Source organism: Colius striatus, chromosome 10 (assembly GCF_028858725.1).
Source record: "Colius striatus isolate bColStr4 chromosome 10, bColStr4.1.hap1, whole genome shotgun sequence".
Classification (NCBI taxonomy): Eukaryota; Metazoa; Chordata; class Aves; order Coliiformes; family Coliidae; genus Colius; species Colius striatus.
In genome coordinates, this window is record NC_084768.1 from 5,793,031 (window position 1) to 5,808,853 (window position 15,823).

Below are 15,823 nucleotides of genomic sequence, written 5' to 3' on the forward strand. Positions count from 1 at the left end.
TCCTCCCTCCAGAGCATGGCTTACTTTTACTCAGGAAAGACAGCTGACAGTTTGCCAGCCAAGAGAAATACTGATATATACTGCAAGAATGATACACTGGTTTATCCTTTCTGTTTAGGGCAGATTTCTTTTCAAAGTTTTCTTCATATATAAGTGGCAGTTAATAATATGTAACAATAGAGAAATCGTGGACTAGTGTTAAATGAGGTGAGTTGATGTGATTTTATTACATGCTAATTGGATTTGTGAAGTGGTTCTAAGTATTTTAAAGAGCATTTACCCAAGGCCAAATCTCCAGCAGCTTCCAAAAACCTGGACTTGCTAAATATACAAGATGTGATGTTGTCACTATCACTTAAAGTGGCAATTAGAGACAGTCAAATTTCTAATAGTTTTAGGTATAAATCCAAGGTCAAGCACATCAGTAATCATTTAGAGCTAGGAGTTTCCTAAAAAACAGTTCCTTAAGAATATTGCCAAAGTATTATTTGCTCTTCTTAATTTGGGGAAGATAAGTAGGAGATCCACTAATATTGAAAGAGCAAGATTCAAACTTACAGTTTGGACAGAGAAGGCTTTGCAAGTTTATTACTGCAAATCAGCGTTGCTGTCCTTAACAGTTCACCGACAGAGAAAGGTAAAAATCCACACCTTCCTCTGCTCACTCCAAACCTGACATCTTAATTTATGAGAAGTTGAGTTTCCAATGATCCATCTGCTACGGAAAGTATATAAGCAGAGATGCAAACTCTGATGTGTCTTGTTCTGCTAGCTTTGCCTCAAGGTTGGTAACTTCAGTGCAAGGAGCGGAATGCTAGCCAGGAGCAGTGAAGTCTCAAAGTTGTGCATGCACTGTGCAAAAAGGACTACTTCCATCAGTTTTACTGATGTCACACATACATATTGAACTTGGCCTGCACAGGTCTAGTCTAACATTGGCATGTTATCAGCCATTCATGCACATTGGTCAAGCAATGCAACTTTCTTCAAATCCACAGAAACTTGTCTGCGTTATTTATAATTCCCATTAGAAATATAAATCACAACAGTGAGAGGGAAAGCCAAGGGATGCACCAGAGAAATACAGTTCTGTGGTTACCACTGTTTGAAAGTTTGATGACAGGAAAATAGCTCAGGAGCAGCCACTTTACACACATAAAACTCTCATTTAATTCTGTGTTCTATGAGACATCTATTCTCCTCACACATCCCTTCTTGAGCCTAAGCAAGTGGTTTTATTAGAGGAAAGACATACTCCAGCACAGATGACTATGGTTAACATTTAACCTTGCTTCTACCACCGTGCACCACTGCTCACACTTGCAGAGCTGAATTAGATGTGCGCTTTTAATAGTTGTGGATTTGTGGTATAATATATCAGTGGTAAAAAAATCAGGATCGACTTTCTTGCTCTCTGCAGGAAATGAATGTGAAACATCTGTGAGCTTTTCCTTTCAAATTTTCTAATTTCTTATTTTTTTCTTTCCTTTTTCACAAAATAGAAGAAGTGCCCTAATTGCTGTGACCTTTCATAAAATCACACACCAATATTTCTCACAGTAACTGATTCTTGGCTTTGGTTCTTTCTCCTGTATCATCCACCTAAGTATTTAAAAAACAAAATAAAACAAATAAAACAACAAAACATCCCCCCAAAAAAGCCTAAAAGCATAAATGAACAAAGTGTACTTTTGTCAATATGGCTCTGAGTTTTTAGTGAACAATAATTTCGTCCTGAGGTCAGCTATGTTTATGTAGTTGTGTGTGCAAAGTTAAGCAAGACAGTAAAGTGCAGACCTTGGAGAACAGTTTCTGAAATTGGCAACAAGCACAGCATTAAGCATGGCTGTATGGATTAAAAACTGCCACCACAGTTAAAAATGTAATGACTAACCTATCAGCCATGTGATGCTTTTCTTCCAATGCCCATGTCCTTCACCTACAACCATGGAACACTTCTTTTGAAAACAGGGAAAACCGAAAGGGTGTTTCTGCTTCTTGAAACTAAGACATTCCTACAGATAAAGAAAGGAACCTGACAGGGGCCTGTAAATTTCACAGCTGTAGTTTTCAATTGTAATGAGAAGCTATAGAGAATGAATTGTTATGGCATTGGATAGGAAACAAATGATTCTTCCTCCCAACAGACTACAGTCTAACAGTAACAAAATGCCATGGAAGGTACTAGTGACTATTAGATAACCCATCTGTTGATAATAGGAGCATTTTGCAGTTCCTGTAATACAAGGATATCATACCCATGTTTTGTTACATAGGGTCTAGAGCTAGATCTTTTTGTTTTAAGAACTAAGATCCAAATCACAGAATCACAGAATGGTCAGGGTTGGAAGGAGGGTTGTAATGATCACCTAGTCCAACCCTCCTGCTCAAGCAGGTCCACCTAGATCAGGTCACTCAGAAACGTGTCCAGGCAGGTTTTGAAAACTTCCAGAGAAGGACACTCCACACCCTCCCTGGGCAGCCTGTGCCAGGGCTCCCTCACCTGAAGAAGTAAGGAAGTTTTTCCTTAAGTTTAAGCAGAACTTGTGTTCCAGCTTTTGTCCATTACCCTTAGTCCTATCACTGGACACTAGAGAAAAAAAGTGTTGCCCCATCCTCTTGACATACACCTTTTAAATACTTGTAAGTATTAATGATATCCCCCCTCAGTCTCCTTTGCCCAGGCTGAACACTCCCAACTCCTGCAGCCTTTCCTCATAAGAAAGATGCTCCAGTCCCCTGATCATCTTGTAGCCCTGTGCTGGACACTCTGTCCCTCTTGAGCTGAGGAGCCCAGAACTGGACACAGGATTCCAGATGAGGCCTCACCAGGGCAAAGTAGAGGGGGAGTAAAACCTCCCTTGACCTGCTGCCCACACTCTTCTTGATGCATCCCAGGCTGCCATTGGCCGCCTTGGCCAAGAGGGCACATTGCTGGCTCATGGTTAGTTTATTAACAATCAGCACTCCCAGGTCTCTCCACAGAGCTGCTCTCCAGCAGGTCACCCCCAGACTGTACTGGTGCATGGGGTTGTTCCTTCCGAGGTGCACTTGTCCTCATTGAGCCTCATGAGGTTCCACTCTACCCAACTCTCAAGTCAGTCGAGATCCTGCTGAATGGCAGCACAGCCTCTGGTGAATCAGCCAGTGCTCCCAGTTTGGTGTCACCAGGGAACTTGCTGAAGGTACACTCTGTCCTCTCATTCAGGTCGTTGTTGAAGATGTTGAATCAGACTGGCCCCAGAACCGATCCCTGTAGAACCAAATGCAAGCCTTTGTTCCAAAATTGACAACTGCAGGGATAAGCTAAAATCCTGACTCAGTGCAAGGCACTGCTCAAACTCTAGTATCACTTTAGGTTTTTAAGTAGAGAATCTCTTTCGCTGACCTTTCGTGACTATAATTATCTGTTTTGGTAAACCTGGAAGTAATATGGCACAATGATCTAAAAGGATTGCAACCTATACTAAACTAATATAAATCAAACTTTAATTTCCTCTGCTCCTTTACATGGTTTGCTACTTTGCCATACACCAGCAATCGTATCAAATTTGAGACTTGGTAACTAATGTGTAGCTGGAAGTGGTATTAGTTAATAATGGTTTAGAATGTTCATATAGTATTTCACAGTTTGTGTTATCTTAAGTGTAGGTAGGTAATTCTCTAAGGTCAGATAACAACCATTGTAGTTTGGCATATCTAAGACCTGAAGGACTGACAGAGGTGAGCTAATGTCTTACTAAAATATTTGATTAATTATCCTCTTAAGTGTTTTAGCAGGGAAAAAAAGCTTAGCTTACTTAGCTGAAAGCAGGATACTTGCAGTCATCACTTCTTCATTTATGCAAAAAGTACAAATACCAGTGTTGGTGATTTTCACATGTAGCATACCTGTGGCTGGAAATTAGCTCCTGTCCTGTGCTTTCAGGTACTCTACAATGTGTCTCCTAGTCCTAGTTCCTCTAAAGTTGCAAAAAAGACCATGGGCCTTAAAAGATAGTCCATCAACTTTTGGACCAGCCTGCTGGCTGCAGTTGTAGCCATGAGAAAAAGTGACCTCAAGGAGAGTTTTCTGAATTGCTTCCATTTTACAAGGGAGCTCTCTGAACATAAGAATGATCCACAGAGGCAAAAAAAGGGGATGTGCCCTTTTTCTGGTTTGATATATTTTACAGATGCCAAGAAGATGTTGTTTTATGAGACATTTATGAGCTTATTTTTTTTCTTTTTGAAATACAAGGGAGACCAGGTTTTGCTCAGTGCTAATTAGAGGGGATGAAAGCACTGAATCTTTGTTATTTTTTTCTCATAACTGTTGTTGCTTAGTATTTGAGGCATACTGAATATACTTTTGTTATGTTTGTTATAAAAGACAATATTTTATGTAGTGTATTATCAATCCTGCTCCCTTCCATGAATTCTGCCTGGAAAAGTAAAATATATAGACAGTTTGTGGTGGCAGCCCAGCTTTTCCTGCACTCTGACATGCATTGAAAGCACTAAATTAACAAAAACTCCTTCAATAATGTCAAGATAGTCTGTAATCTTGAATAGCTTGATTTCTGCAACTATCAGGCTAATGTAAGTGTGATAATACTACTTCATCCTCAAATACCCTCTTCTATAGTGTGTAAGCAGTGAAGTCAGGATTGAAAAGGAAAGGCTGTATGGCCATTTTAACAATCCTCTTGCCTGCTTTCTATCTAAGTGTCAGATTTTCAATGGTCATCGAAACTCTCACTGCAGAGCCCATCCAAAACTCAGTAGCAATCACCTGCTATGCTAAACTTTGAGTTCTTTAAACTGACATATATGTCATTCTAATGTGACATTAAAATGAGGTTTATGGAGAGAGGGAGGATGTGGGCAACAGAAACCATTCACAAGTTGGATACAATAAATTTTGTACACAGGGTTCACAGACTAGGAGAAATTCCTATGGACAGATGTGCTCTAAGTAATCCGATCAAGGAAGGGGCAGAATCAATGTCGCTGTGTGTTTATTATCAGAACAAAGTCTTAACTACACAGTAAGAAGTTTTCCTTCTTTTCTTTTCCAATATTGAAACGTCCAGTTTGATGAAGATAAAGCCAATGCTACTGGCTTATTCAAAGATCAGTTGTACTAATAGAAAAGGCAAGAGTTATCTTGCTTTGAGAAGTGCCTGTGCAATATGTGACACCAGAGAGAGCACAGAGCTCAATGACACTCGTGCTTGTAGGATCGCTTAATTTAGCTGTGAAATATGAACACATTTATGGCTTTGTAATTCAGTTTTCAGATGAGTTTAGCAAGCTAACTGTATACACAGCCTCATTTTCAAACTTGCCAACTTAATTAAAAGGAACAGAAAATGAAGATTGTTTCCTTAATGCAAGACACTTTTTCTACAAGGATCGGTATATGAACGTCAATGTACCTATAGATAGCCAAAAGCATCTGTCCTTCGAGAACCGCAGCTGCACCTCGGGGTCCCCCGGAGACCTTTCTCATCTCCCCACCGTCGCCACTGGGGGGCGCTGAGCCGGCGCGCCTGACCGGGCGGCAGCGCCCCCGCGCCTCCCGCGGACCCTCCGGTGCCCGGTGCACGTGTCTCCATCACTCTGTGCTCAAGCACCTCAAACTTCACGGTGAAGCTGCAGCAACGCAAGTAAGTAAGTACTACATCTCACACAGAAACGTGGCTGCCATTTGGTGGTGCCACAGCCACGCTAGAGGCACTCACTACAGGGATACCTGCCTAGCTGTCCCGTGAATGTGACAGGGATGTGCATTGTACCAACACAAATTGTGACCCACAGAAGAGATTACAGCAGCAGTTTTGCCAGTGTAACTTCATGTACACAAAACTCCTACTGTCATAAAGCACAGATCATACTGCCCGTTACCCTGGCTTTCCTAGTTGTTACAAGTGACAGCAGTAGTGTGCTTTAAGATATTACACTGTGGGTATTTACAGGGGCAAAAGCTTCCTATCACTTAAAGCTTGGCTTCCCTGACCACTCATCACATGTGGCTCCGAGGCATCAGCACTTCTCATCTTGGTGGAAGGCAACCAGAGGCAGTTTCCTCACCTGTCCACCTTGTGAACAAGGACCAGAACATTTATTCCTGCCTCTTCAACACAGGCAAGATGAGTGCATTAGCATCTTTTAAGTGGCTGAAATAAAGCTCAGAGTTCAAAGTGCTGGATCTTTCCTAAGCATGCATAACCTGGACACTCAGTATACAAGGCAAATGTAGGTCTATAAGCATGGATTACATAAGGGTAGCTTGGCACTGGGGCAAGGCTAGTTAAACACTGAAATCTGCCTACAGAAACTGTAAACTCTTCAATACTGATAAATTCTGTCTGGCATATCATAGGCTTTAACTGACTCTGTGCTGGAGCAGGGGGACCGGTTGAGACAGGCTCTTCTCAATGACATCCAATGATAGGACAAGGGGCAACGGGTATAATTTGGAACATAAGAGGTTCCAAAGAAATACAAGGAAAAATTTCTTCACTGTGAGGGTGAGGGAGCACTGGAACAGGCTGCCCAGGTGGGCTGTGGAGTCTTCTCTGGAGACATTCAAAACCTACCTGGATGAGTTCCTGTGACACCTCCTCCACAAGGTCTTGCTCTGGCAGGGGAGTTAGGCTAAATGATCTTTTGAGGACCCTTCCAGCCCTTGAGATTCTGTGACTCTGTAATGCTGCAACATTCCTTCATCCCATATTGCAACGTCTTTGTGGCTACCTCCCTCTCAGCAGAGGAAAAACACAGGGAAATACAGACTGCAGCAAGTGACTCATTAAACTGTCAGTAGATGCCCTGTATTAAATTTTATGTATGAGATTCTTCATAATTTCATGGGTGCTGCTTTAAGAAAAAAAAACACAGTGAACTTTCATAGTGCTGTGGGAAGCAAAGTTGAACAGCATATCAGCAGTTATAGTACTGCATATGGACTTTTGCTTCCTCTTGGGAGTTGTTTTCTTCAGAAACAAAGCTGATTCCTATTTTCCACTTTGCCGATAGCTCTGTTTCTGCATCGTTTGTACTGCGGTAGGGACTATTGTTCACTCTTCCCTTTCTCCCCCATCCCTACATACCCCCACATTTCCTCTTTTCCAGAACAGAAGCTTTTTCCAATTACTTACAGAATTTCACAAAATTATAGTAGCTATCCTTATATAGTGATTAAAATCATGGACTAATTAGTTCCAAAACATACTTTCAATAGGGAAAGTATAATTGTTACCCAGGAGCTATGTCTCTACCAACTTTGCATTTAATCTCAAAACAGTCATGAGAGAAAAGCTGCTGGGGGAGAGGGGCTGCCATACCCAGTTTTGGTTGTGCTACCTGGGGTAAAAAACTATTTTATTTCAGAGGATTACTTCTGCAAGGATTCCAGAATCCAAATTTACTACAAGTTCTGGTTACCTTCACATATTCCCAGCTACTGTCTTACGGAACTACCATTTGGGATTTAGTTCACAGTCTGCAAGCAGTAATGACAGAAAATCAAGACAGGGCAGGCTACTACAGCTTAGCTATCAGACTCCTTGAAAACACACTATAACCTTTAGAAAAACAAGCTTCCAATAAACACAAGAAGCAAGTTCCAGTCTACGATCAAGAATTCTCTTATCTCTCAACCCTGGTTCACAGGCTAATGAGACTACTTTGAGAAAACTGTCTTTTAAGTGTCTCCCCTTTACCCTTTCCAGAATTGTGCAGGCTGTATGGCTCATTACATGTTTCTCTTAATACTGCCTAGCCCCAGCCACAATCTGCCTGCTTGCTCCCTGAGTGCAGGAACTCCTCACATCAAAGACAGAGAAGCACAGGCCATTTCAAGAAGGACAAGGTGGCAAAGCTGACTGACTCTACTGGGAGCAATTGTTATAGTTTAAGGGAAGACTACTCAGGAAGTCTGGAAGATGTAATTCCTGGGAGAAGGTAGTTCAGTGCTGGCTATAAGTGCCAATATAAACTATATGTAAGATTATTGTCATAATTTTTAAATTAAGAGCTATATGGTCAATCAAATTAAGAGCTACATGGACAATCTTTTAGCCTTTGCCCTCTCCCAAAGTCGGTATTTTGTTGTTTTCAAAGCTTCGCATCGACACAGTGCCGACCAAAGGCAAACACTACAAAATACAAGAACAGACCCAGCAGGTCACTTTGCACAACAAAAACAGAATGCAGAAGTGCTACAATGCCATGTACAACATTTCCAGGGCTAAGTAAAAAAGAAGACCATTTTAGACTCGGTGAATTCTCCTTAGCCTAGAAAAGGGAACAGATTCAGGCTCAAGCACTGGAAGAAAAATAGTGTCATAGAGTATTACATGAAAAAAATGCCTTAGCTAAACTCTGTAGCATTCTGTAAATGAAGATTGAATGAACAATTGCCAGCACCTGAACACTGAAAATGACTGTCTTTTGTTACAATCTCTTAAGAAAACAGCACACGAAACTGGAGGCAGATTTTTTTTTAATGTTTTATGATCTATTAGCTTGGTTTAAAACATCTAGATGCACACAGAGAACAGGAGTGGAGCACTTGAGTGATATGAGTGAGTTGTGGGGCACTGCACTACAAATCACACACAGAGACACAAACTGATCTGTGATTAGCACAGGAAGTGGAACAGCCCTTGATAATCAAGGCTCAAAATAGGATCAGACAAAGGCCAGAGCTCTTCTTTCCAGCAACAACCTTCTTAGGCAAAGCACCTCCAGTCCCCACCATTTCTACATTTACTTTTATTGATTATGCCTTTCTCTTTGAACAATAATTTTTCAAACAGTATGGTACAACTTAATTAGTACTGACTGCAAGCCTAGTCGAACTGCCAGTGAATCCTACAAAAGGATTTTCCATTTATATTAAATGGAGCTGCAGTAGGCCTCAATGGGCCAAATTTGCAGAGAGCACATCCCTGGTAAATATGGTCAACTTGAAAACAGTGGCACTGCTCATAGAAGTGATGATAATTTTGTAGAAGTAACATTCATAGGAAGGAAAGTGCTCTGTTGATAGCTTTTGTGGCACAAAATCACCTCAGCAAAAAAAGAATAAGGCTGTATATACTGAAGTTGACAAAAAAGACAAAAATATACCTTTCCAAAGAAAAGTAAGCAACTTTCCCTAAAGAGTGTCTTTGGATACCTTCTTATCACACAGTAGTTTCACTCAGCAGTTTCAATCATCTATCCAGCATGAAAATAAGTGTTATTCATTTCATAATGATTTGTGATGGCTCTGAAACAATAAAGAAAACACACAAATTACACCAATGCAATAAAGACTTGATTATGCAACTGCTTTGCCTATTTCACTGCAGCAACAAGGAAGCAAATAGAGACTGAAAGGAACACAATTTAGCAGTCACGCTGCAAAAGAATATTCTCTTGTGTTACTGGTTCAGCTACTTATAATAAATAACTTTGGTAAATCATTGTTATTAGGGGGACCTTATTTAACAAGCTACATCACAATGATCCTGAGACTAGTTTCGTGACTGTGCTCCAGGTCCAGATTTTCAAGATGGAAGTGTTTTGCTCTCAAAAGACAACAGAGTACTTTTACAAAAAGTATTAATTTTTAAGGAATCATCAATTCCATTTTTTTTCAGAATTATTATTTTGAAGTAATCTTTCCTACCTACCTTCCAAGTGAGAATAATTAAGCATATTAGAATTCACAAATATATTTTAACATCAACAGAGCCAACAGAAATTAAGTACAGCCTTAAACATGGGGCTTTTTCCTAAACTGACATCTTCCATTTTCAGATTAAGAAAAGAACAGATTAAGAACATCAATAATTATATTGCAGGCAGTTTTCAGAGTGTATATACAAGACATTCTACACAAAGCATGGCAATGTAATCATAGAATGGTAGGGGTTAAAAGTGACCTTTAAAGATCATCTAGTCTAACGCCATAATATACTTAGTTACTTCTTTTTTCCTGCTGTGGCAAGAAGACACTAACAATGCTGTTTATGGGGATGACAGGAGACAAAAGGTACCTTCTATTCACCTACACAAAATCTAAATTTAAGAGGTTTCTCTTCCCTTGTTCCTTTTCCTCAGAGCTATGGACCTTCCCACACCACTGTGGATGAGAATTCACCTTTAAAGTTTGAATCATTAATGCTGCTTGAAGCATCATTAAGTCATCCTTCACACCCTCTGGGCTGCATCAGAAGGGGTCATGGAGTACTGGTGCTGGCCCAGTGACAGCATGGCGAGCAGCCAGTCATTCTGCTATGGACTGGAGGGGGTTCCGGAGAGAATTTTAGAGTTCTTCCTTATTTCCGTCTCTCTCACAGCCCAAGATCTCCTGCAGAGTTTGCATGTACAGCCTACGGATACAAAAGCCTACACTCCTCTTGCTGTATTTTTTATGTTGTTGACTAACAGTTGTTTGCGCACTGAAAGCTTTCATAGAGTAACCAAACCAGCAGTAAGGTTTTCTTTATAGTTTCATGTATCTTAAGTGAGTGAACTTCTTTTGGACAAATCATGTCACAGGTGACTCCACAGATTTGGTAATTTAAGGTAATTCCTGATTTCCTTGCAAGCTAAGAAAAACAAATATAGGAATGAATCATACTATCTTGTCTAAGATCCCTTTTTAAGAGGAAAATAATCTTCTTTGTTACAGCTTCCTGTACTTTAACAGTTTTACCAATGAATTACCGGATTTGGTTCTGAAGGGTTCTTCAGCAAGGCTTGGAAAATTTGGACATACAGTAGGAAATAAAACCAAGTTACACAGGGCTTCCAAGAAAATAAATTAATCAGAGCTTGTATATAAGAGAAATAGGCAATATGGGTTAAGAAGGAAAAAAAAAACAAGCACTTTGGCATGGTACAACAGAAGTAGGGAATATCACCAATACATCACTCGCTCATGTATAAAGATCCATATGTAAAAGCTCACCCACAAACACACAACACACAAAAATGCATAGTTCTTTGAGAAATGGACTTTATATAATCTGATAGAAAAACTTTACTGCAGCACACTTGAAATAGATTTAAAATTATTGCCTCACTTTGAACATTTCCTGAAATGCACTGTAATATCAGTACAAAGCTGACAGCATCAATCAGGAATCTTCAGAGATGCTTCATTTGATTTTTCAGAGAGATGAGAAAGCAACAAAGTGACCGGACCAAACAATTCCAGATACTTACAGTCCATTAATCAATTTGAAATGAACTCCCTTTGTCTGCAGCTATAATGGCTTAAAAGACATTTCCTAAACAAATAGCTAATATTTTCCTTTCTATTACAACTGATCAAATTCTGAGACTTATCTAAGAATTTTTTAAAAAACACCAAACAAGAGCAGTATTGTTTTACTGAAGAGCATGCTCACAAATAAGAGATCATGGTTACAGAGGTTCAAATAAAGCTTATTTTTTTAAATTCCATCTGACCTTGGATTTGACAAAACTGTACACGGGTCAAGATTATGAAAGGGCTTCCATTAAGTGAAGTTATCTAAGTATTGTTCAGACATGTTTTTCAGGATGAAATACTAGCTGAAGTTTGTGTTTACTTCATCACTTTAACCTTGCTATTTGCACAGCAGATGTCTTCTTCACAAGACTGCAGAAGCTATTGACTATAAATCTTGATAAGATAAGCTGTTCATTCCTTGCTTGTCAGAGCACTCTAAGAAGTCATATAAAAGAAAACAATTACTGAACTGAGGCAAATACTAAATGCTGATCCTAGAGTTCTCATGGGGACTTCAATAGGACTTCTGTCCAAGTAAACCCAGCAGAATTAGAACCATGCTAAGAAAGTGTTCTGGTTTAGCAAGGAGCAGCTTTTGGCTTAGTAACAGGGGGAGCGGGTTGCAGTGAAGACCCGGTAAAGAGCTTGCGGACCCTCCCCCGGCTCCTGGGTTCACACCCACCTCCGGCCCGGGTGGGCCAATCTGGCGCCTCTGCCATCACTATTTAGGGGACGGGAATTTGAAATGCGAGGCAGGAGGTGTATGGGTGATACAAGATGGAGGCGACCACGCGGACCCTTCAGCCAGAGGAGGAAGGAAGGAGGAGCAGTAGACCGGAGACCCTCCTGCAGGCCGTGGCGAGAATGCAAGCTGTGCCCCTGAAACCTGTGGAGATCCGTGGCAGGACTGAGAGCCACCAGCAGCTCCATGTGAGTGAGCCCGGATGGGCGAGGGACTGTGTGGGGAGACGGCCATGGCCCAGGCCGTGCTGGAGAGCCTGCACATCGCAGAGCAGCCCCACACGAGAAGCAGAGAGGAGCTGCAGCCTTTGGAATGGGTGCACGTCGGAGCAGCCCGTGCAGGGCTGCTGTGTGTGTGTTACCCTACGGACTCGCAGGGAGGGCTGGTGTGGAGTTCACCCGTCCTGAGGATGGACAGACGGCAGAAGCTATTGGGAGCAGACTGACTGAGACCTCCACTGCCTGCCCCCCCGAACCGTTCAGGGGGGGACAGGGTAAAAACCCCGGGATCAGGGCTCTGAGCCCGGGAAGAGGGGAGGTGTGGCAAGAAGGTGTTCTTAAAAAGGCTGGTTGGACTTTCCATTGATGTATTACTCTGTGTTCTTTCGTTTTGGTTATGTTTTGGTGGTTTTTTTGGGGGTATGTTTTAGTTGATGTTGCATTAAATTATTTTCTGTTTTCTTCCCCAAACCGAGTAGCCTGGTCTGTTTTGTCCTGAACCTTAAGCGGCGATTAAGCCCTCCCTGCCCTCGAGCAATTCTCAGCCTCTTCGGTACTTGAGGCTAATCGTGGCCTTTGTTCCCTGATGGGCCTAAACCACGACAGAAAGTCATTGTACAAAACTCAATTCATTTGTGAAATTTAATTCCTAAGAATGCCAAAACTGCAGTTATCATTTATTCTAATTGTCACCATTTCTGAAATCTCAATACATAAAAAGCAGAATAAATGAGCACAGTAATTCAGCTACCTCTTTTATCCTTGCATCTACCTGTTCAGCCATCAGTGACACAACATGTAGCTAAAGCAAGAGTGAACAAGCCTGTATTCCCCATCCTATGAGGGAAGACAGTAGCCATGACTGCCAAATCAATAGTTTAAATTAACAAAAGCTTCCACTGAGTGCTTTCCACTATTTTTGGAAATAGTTTTGGAAAGCAGGTTCCATCCAACTTTCTGCTTTACCAAGTTGACTAAGGAAGGTTTTTTCCATGTACAAAAATAACACCAAACCAATGCAAGAAGAAGGATCGAGGGCTCAGACCTCCTAATAAGAAGAGAAAGGTATCAAAAATACACAGCAGATGGTATTTTGGACACATTGGTCTTCACCATAATGATTAAAAACCTACAGAAGGTGGACTGCCTTGCAGAAGTGGGAAGATTGTTCCTTCAGTTGGAGAGTTATTAACATGTTCAGAGCAAAGTTTCTAACTGATCCAAAAAGAGTTTGGCATTTTTTAATTTAAATTAGTTGCCTTCAGAGAACTCACTATAAGGAGAAAAGTCTAATGGATTTAATCTCTGTCCACAAGGTGAAACAGAAAACCACTACTCCTGTTATTTCAATTGTCTTCTACAAATGAACCTTCTAAAAATACAAACCTAATTTTGCTTTTACTTACGTGACGTTAATGAGCTGCTCCTGAACTTTCTGAAGTTGATAAGCAGTCAGGCTATTTTTTAGAGCAAAATTGACTTTCTGTGGGATAGTAATTCACTAATGCTAAGCATCAAGAGATGCATTGTGATTCAAGTTCTTTTTTATAAGATGCCGTGCTTTGGGTTACAATATTCTACAGCCTTTAGACATCTGGGAATTTCAGAACAAACAGAAAAGTTACCTGCAATCCCACCTTAAAAGAAGACCTAATGGATAAAATAACAAAATAATTGGCCAATCACACAAGAATGCCATATGATAGTACCACCCTTAAAGTATATGTACATAGGGACAGGCTTCAAAAAACAACATTAGAATTACATATGCTGTTCAGATAATTTGTGTACACTCAGTTCAATAAACTGCACTTACTCAATTCTTACAGAGGATTTTGCACTGGCAAGACCACAGTCACCACTTGTGTTGCAGGTCAGTCTTCTTTGCCTGCATGCTGTTGTCAAAGCCTTTGAAAAAGCAGTTTCCCTACTGCACTTTCTGAATTAAACAGAAGTTACAAAAGTATGCAAACTCTACTACATCCCCTTAATACTTAATTGGCTATTGAATCAGACAGTGAAACCAAGCAAGATAATATCACTGATTGAACTGATCTGCTTGGATTGTTATTTATCACATTGTTCTCCAAGTGACTGCAGAGACTCAGAACACATAATGAAGAGAGCTATTCTTTGGTTTCTTAGAATCAAAGTTCAACAGATCTGCTGCTGATTTTTTTAGCTCCCCCTCTCAACTATTCCAAATTGCTTTTACAGTAAACTAATTCTCATTCATTTTTGTCAAGACTTCATTTTTACTAAGTTAGAAAAGCATGGTGTATGCTTTCAGAAACCTCAGGGTCCACAGTTTTCCATATTCTCATATAAGTGATAGACCCTAACATCTGTATGACCCAAATATTGTTTTGTAACTGCCACACACAATAAAGCACTTGTTTTGAGGGCATTTCAAAGTCACTTCTTCCATACAAGAGAAGAAAATAGTCACAAGATCAGATATGTAACTTTCTGAGAACAGGAAGTTAAATAGTGACAATGTGGGCAAGCCACAGAATTAGGTCTGCAACCAGAAAGCATTCATAATAGATCTAATAATGGCAGACTAAATAAACGTGATGGTGCACATGAAATTCATGGTGCAGACCTATTTGCAGGAGAACATGCACAGAAGTAAGTAATTTCTGTCTTGCAGCAAATAAACATGACATAACAACTCTAAAGGAGACACATTTTAAATTGAGTTAAACATCATCTATCTATACTTCATAGCAAAACATCACATTAGCCTTAGCAAACAATCTCATTGATAAAAAATCATATGCATTACTTCTATTTCTCTGTAAGTTAGATGCAGTTCCTTTAACCTTGTTGGACTGCTACACTGCCTCCCGGTACAGTTTTTGTAATATATCATGAGGCTGTTACCTGTTAACAGATACAAGATCATACGATTCAGATGCATCCGCCTTCCAGACTCATAAATTGTTCAAACACAATCATTCTCAGCTTGTAACGTGGATTTGCACAAGATGTACTGATATGTATAGAGCTGTATTTGTATACATTTCTCTGCCTCAGTTCCCAGAGGCTTTTATTGAGGCCTTTAGTCAGAGGTTAAATCCCACCTCTTGCATGTTGCTGGCACCATATATAGACTTTTTCCAGTGAAGTGTTATTAAATAGGATCTATGTGCTTCAGAAGTACATTCTTTCTCTCTGTTGGAGCCTCATCTGACAAGCACTGTTTTCTCCCCATCTCTAGCACACACACATATTTGTTAAAACAGTAAATTATTTTCATGCAAGTGAGTTGGTATCTTTTTCCAGAGATTTGGATACTTCCTATAGCATATTCACTTCACTGACTTAATTCAGATGTTAATGCTTGTAGATAATACTTCTCCAAACCAGATACACTTCCATGATCTTCCATGACCTAAAAAGCAGACTGAATATGCTATTTTAGTAGACTTTTGCCTCATTGCAATCCCTTTTTATTTTCTACTCCAAATCAGTTGGCATGTTGTTGGGGGGGCTAATCAGTAGCCAGCTGAATATGAGGCAGCAGTGTGCCCAGGTGGCAAACAAGGCCAATGGCATCAGAAGTAGTGTGACCAACAGGACCAAAGAAGTGAATGTCCCCAT